This window comes from Dermacentor albipictus, chromosome 1 (assembly GCF_038994185.2).
Source record: "Dermacentor albipictus isolate Rhodes 1998 colony chromosome 1, USDA_Dalb.pri_finalv2, whole genome shotgun sequence".
Taxonomy (NCBI): domain Eukaryota; kingdom Metazoa; phylum Arthropoda; class Arachnida; order Ixodida; family Ixodidae; genus Dermacentor; species Dermacentor albipictus.
In genome coordinates, this window is record NC_091821.1 from 499,502,943 (window position 1) to 499,508,760 (window position 5,818).

The 5,818-nt window shown below is 43.5% G+C and overlaps 1 long non-coding RNA gene across 1 annotated transcript; it reads left to right on the top strand.

Annotated features, from left to right (window-relative positions):
- The first annotated feature begins 1,540 nt into the window (after window positions 1–1,540).
- LOC135920336 (uncharacterized) lies at window positions 1,541–5,457 on the top strand. Its single transcript, XR_010570221.1, has 3 exons — window positions 1,541–1,635; window positions 3,599–3,653; window positions 5,164–5,457. It is a non-coding gene; the product is annotated as an uncharacterized lncRNA (long non-coding RNA).
- Window positions 5,458–5,818: the final 361 nt, after the last annotated feature.

Consider the following 5,818-nt stretch of genomic DNA (forward strand, 5'->3'; position numbering starts at 1 on the left):
ACGCATATTCTGGGATGTACAATGCAAGATGGAATGTTATACGAGATTTCTTATGAAATTAAGTTAGTTGATGATACAATGCTTCTATTTGTTAATAACAATGATATTATGGAATATTTCCGCACATCCGTACATTTGTTATTTCGCATGGCTGGTTTTTAAGCCTTACCTATGTTCACAGGCTGCTTTACTACTCCTACATGGTGAATTATTAGTGGTAATTATTAGTGGTAAGCTTCCGTGTTCCATTTCTAGGCCGGCCCTTACTAACAACAGCAGTATCATTATTTAAAGCCTTGTTTGCTTTATGTGTACCGTTACCAACAACACAAAAGCTGCGACATGCCTGTCTTCTGTGTGAACTTCTTGAGTTCGAACCTGCCTGGACGCACTTTGTGGGGAAAGCAATCTACGAAATACTGGACGCACTTTGTGGGGAAAGCAATCTACGAAATACTTTTTTAGGCTTTGAATATACGTAATGATGTCACAGATAAAAAAATTCTGCGTCACTTTCCGCCCAGTGCGACCCCATACCCTTTCTTTAAAGGTGCAATCGCAACATCAAATTTTTCTGGGTGTTGGCCTCTCACCGTAACGCCGTCAGCCATGAAACAAACCAAAACTACCCTTAACGGTGTAAAGCTCCCACTTTATTAAGCAACTTGTTCGTACTTGGCGTGACGCAGGCGAAAGACCGCAGTAACACTGAATATCACTCGTGCATTGCAGTCGCGAGCCTGAGTGCTGATGAAACTTTCCGCATGTAAACGTGCTGTTGCTCGTGCTAAGCGATTTGTCCCTGGGGCCAGACTTGTGAAAGGGGTAGTTTGCATTGGCAAGCTAAAATTATGCTTGCAATCGTGCACTAAATGTTTTGAGCATGGAGTTCTTGTGCTGTGTGCACCATCGAACAAGTGAATTCCTTTTTATTGAAGAGGACCGAAGCGATGCGAGGCCGGAGCCTATTGAGCTACCGCAAATCACCTGGAATGAGGCAAGGAATGCTTCTTATTAAAGGAAAAAAGCTACAGCCATGCGCGCATTACCATGAGATCAGCGAACTTCTGCAGAAAGTGCCCTTAGAGACCGCTTCTGAAATTCGACTACACAATTATGCATCCAGAAACAACGTGTAATGACGGGCATAAACGTCTTATCATGCACTCGACTGCGTGACACACATCCTCTGCACACCACTTTATCCGACGCGTGGTTATGTTTACCGCTGTCATTCACGGGCTGCTTGTGCGCATCTATAAAGCGCACTTTGAAGAAGGTCTGTTACGTCATCTCACACAATGGAGCTGCTCGTCCGGGGAGTTTCTCAAAGCTCATAAATTTCAACAGACATGGCCGAAGATAACGCTGGTTCAAGGCAGTATGTGTGCCCGTCGGTGCACTGCCACTGACATTCTTCGCAGCGTTTATGGATCTCACACCAGCTGGAAAGGGGGGGGGGGACATAGCTGCAATAACTGCCTGCATGCATCGTCGGGTCGGACATAACAGCGCACAAGGTACTCGTCACACATTATGACGTTACTTGCTCTATAAAAGCGTATACAGGCCTTTCGAGCGAGCAGAATTGACAACGCCTCTAGCGAGCAAACAACGCATCAAAGCGCATCAAAGGTAAGTTTAGGGTGGCATGTTTTCCGAAGGTTACCGTTCATTACGGCTTACTAAGGTTCTCTATTGTGTCTTAAAGATTACCTTATTTGTATTCGACTGGTAAAAAGAGACATTCTGTCTTAGTACACAGCGGTGTAGCTATAAGCAATGTAGCAATAAGCAATTTAACCTTAGATTTCTGGTTCAACCATGGCTGAAAAGACAGTTTGCGTCTCGCTCATTTAATCTCATCTTCATCGTTGACTTTCCTTCTTTAGTTAACGTGCAGCTGTTAGCGCTCAGAAAATTTTCTACATTGCTGTGAACTATTCATGCTGTTATAAACAAATTTTTTTCACAGTCTTTCTTTCCGTATCATGACAATGAAAATCAACTTTATTTCATTACTGCTTATTATTATACAGTTTAAGAGGCAAACCAAACAGTGATGTGTGAATAATTCTTCAGAAACGAGCCGTGCTGTCAAGTGAAAACATCAGTCGCGAAGATCATGCGGCGACATTATTTTTGACGTAGATGATTTAAATATTAAATTATGGGGCTTTACGTGCCATAACCAGCATCGATCATGAGGCACGCCGTAATTGGGGACCCCGGAAATTTAGACTACCTGGGGTTTTTTAACGTGCACCTAAACGTAAGTACACGGGTGTTTTCGCATTTTGACCACATCGACATGCGGCCGCCGTGGCCGGGATTCGTTCCCGCGACCTCGTACATAGTAGCACAACACCAGAGCCACTAAGCAATTACAGCGGGTGCAGAGTATTTTAAAGATGAATCAGTTATTCAATCTTCATTTCGCACATATGGCGTGAAATTGCAAGAGATGAGTTTTTATTTTGTGATGCATACATTTCCACTAATACAGCTTGTATTCTGCGGCACGTTCCCTTCGAGAAAACACAACACACGATGTACTAGCACCCCAACAGCCTAATTATTTATTAACAAACTTTAAAAATACGCACCCGACTTTGATCTAAAAAGTGAGGCAGTCTATATCATTCGACAGTTTTAAAGAAGCGATGAGCTTCTATATCCTGAGCTGCCCGACAAAATAAAAGGAAACAACATATTCGAAGCAATCGCATTGTACTATTGTTCCAGTGTAACCTGTGAAGCTTTACGTTTTTTTTATTTTTTTTATTTCATGTAAATGTAAATATAGTATAAACTTGAAAGTGCGTAAGTGGATAAAATATTGCATGCATGTATGTGCCATTGCCCCGCAACCAGTGTATGCATGACAGGGCCGTAGTGAGTCTAGTGTTATCTGCCTCTAGCTCTGTCATTCGAGACCAAGTTGTGCCTGAAACAGTGATGAAAATAAACGAACCATCCGCTCCTATCCATTCCTGTTCATTGCCTGTATTAACGGACTATCTCAAACTAATTTATCGTTGCTGGAGCTAAAGCACCCCCACTTTAGACAAGCTGAGAATCAATGTATGCGGTTGCTATTTCCTACAGGACGCGATCTTCATCGCTAAGAAATTACTGAAAACATCGCGAAAATGTTAAGCATGGAATAGTCACTGAAAATTTAGGAGGGACAATGTAACTGTGCATGGATGATTTGTGCAAATAAAGTAGAAAAATATTTACGCGTGCGATGGTGTGTTATGTGTACTACAGTTCTGAATGACCGTGGTAATTGTGGAGGGCCGAGGTATTGCATTCCTTACGCGAAATGACGCCCACATGCAAATGTGAGCTGATTCTCGTGATGTCTTCATTGCAAACATTAAGGGTGTAGAGAAATCGGTGCGTACTTTCTCTTAAACCCCACGCTCAATGTCCGACAGATAAATGTTCGCCTCGTGTGTGTTATTATGTGTATGAAAGTATTCACTTATATCACAAATGTGCGACTACTTATGCATAGTTTCTAAACTGACACACTACCCGACACATGACGTACGCTTTATGTAGCACTTCTTAATATTTTCTTTTCTACCAGAGCAAGATGGTGAAGCCCTCGCTGCTTGTTTTCCTTGTCGTCGCAATCGCATACGGTAAGCTTTTTGTTTAATTTATTGTTCGTCTTTATTATGAAATATTTTAGGCACCAACATCACTCTCTAAATTTCCCCAAGAGGAACACACAAGGGGGAAGGTTGCTTCCGATGCTTTCATCTTTCTGTCGAGCTCATAAGCGATACTAGTTTTCATTTACAAAAAAAAGGGAGAATAAGTCGTGATCTATAGAGAGAATTTCTCGATCTTAACATGCTGGACAATAATTTTGCACAGAAGCCACATAATAAAGCGGAAGTTTGCCTGCACGCCTAAGCCAAACTAAATCTATCATTGGGCTAAAGTACTTGATAGCCTAGCTTTTGGCTGAAGTATTTTAGAGCTGTGAGTTGTAGGCCTAATGTTATAAGTCCCCTTTTCGCAACAACAATGTTTTGGCTGTCGTGCTGTTTGTGTGCTCTTTGTATTGCATTGTATTGTATTTGTATTTGTATTTGTAGTGCATTGTATTGTAATAGCGATGTAATCAGACTGCAGACTTTGAAAAAGCAACTTCACGGCTTCTTACATACTAGACTCGTCAGGCATGTTGACGACCTAGTTGGTTTAGGTTTATGATTGAGATGTGCCGAGTGACAACGAAGGCGCAGGAACGAAGACGTGTGTGCTTTTTTTTTCGTCCCCTGGCTTTCTCTCATCGTGTTTCACACCTCAAACAGTGCTTATTTATTATTTCTGCATTTGTGTTTCGTCTCTTGTGAGCGCTGCAGTTCAACAATGCAACTTCTTTATCACGAATACAATTTGTGGTTCACTCCTCTGACGAAACGGCCGACCACCCCTGTACCTCTATTTTGTTGTTTTTTCCGTATCCGGGAGGCGGACGAGAATATACCGATAGCGTCTATTGTTATATTTCTCACATTTTTTACGTCACTTTCTCCGGTTTGCCCACTCAAGCCGTTTGTTTCACAGCCAGATGAGGGCCATGGATATCGTGGGCCATGAACATCGCAATAATAGCGATTATTATATACCAGGCACATTGTATTTAAAAACGCCTCAATGCGAAAACAACAGAACTCTCAGCGCCAATTCAGTGTAGTGCAGAGAAACAGCTTGTAGCACTGAAATATAATTGCATCGCGTTATCAATATTTTACCGCTTGCCAACAAAGCTGCACTTTATTTGCTGTGAACTAACAATGTCGTGCGCGTGTTGCTGTGCTTCATGCATTGTCGTCTCCAAGTACCCGGCACCAGCGTGAAGCGTCATTTTGATTATGTGCCTTAATGCCAAACATCAACGGTGTTGTTCTGGCGTCCTGTGTCGACGGGCACCCTGCATATACGGGTTGAATGGCAACGCCTGTAAGCTGTCGCGTCCGGCGCGACCTCTGCATATGACTTTGACTGCAGCTGAAGTAAAGATGTCTTGCATGTTTGCAACTGTGGAGCAGCAATCTGCATTTTTTCGTTAGGGAAGCGACTGGACGACATTTTAAAACTGCCGAACATGTATGAGTGACCGGCTCATCGACTTCGCAGGTGTCCTATGCCGCGCGGACGGGGGCCCGCTGAGTCCCATGGGCCTCACCAACCCACTCACCGAGCTGCTAAAGGTGGCGCCGGCGAGCGACCTCACCGCCCTTCTTTCTCCAGAGAAGTTGCTGAGCCCACAAAACGAAGGCAGCTTGTCTCCATTGAAAGAGGACCGTTCTGGCGACTCCGAATAGAAAACGCCGGGTACCGTCACGTTCTCAATGAAGATTCTGGCAGTGACTGGCAGTTAATAAAAGTTGCAATGCATCTTTCTTTGAAGAATCGTTGCAACCAATCAAATTGCTTGGCGATTATTTAATAGCTGAGAACGGCAATATTGTACCAAATTCAACGACACAAAGCAATACCCGGTGATGTGCAAAGTATGCATTAGGTGGCTACCCGTTAGCTTGCGGCAGTGGAATTGCAAGCGCATTTCCAAGTTGTCGCACTGAATGTGCAGAGAGAGAGAGAGCAAGGACAGGAAAGGCAGGGAGGTCAACCAGACAAGCACCCGGTTTGCTATCCTCCACTGACGGTCGGGGAAAGGGGAATATAAAGAGGAAAAAGGTAGACAGTAAGCACTAAGTGCGTGTGGGAGGATTCACAGGGACACTATAAACGGTCTCTTAAGCCTTCGCACTTCAAGTAGAGTACTAGT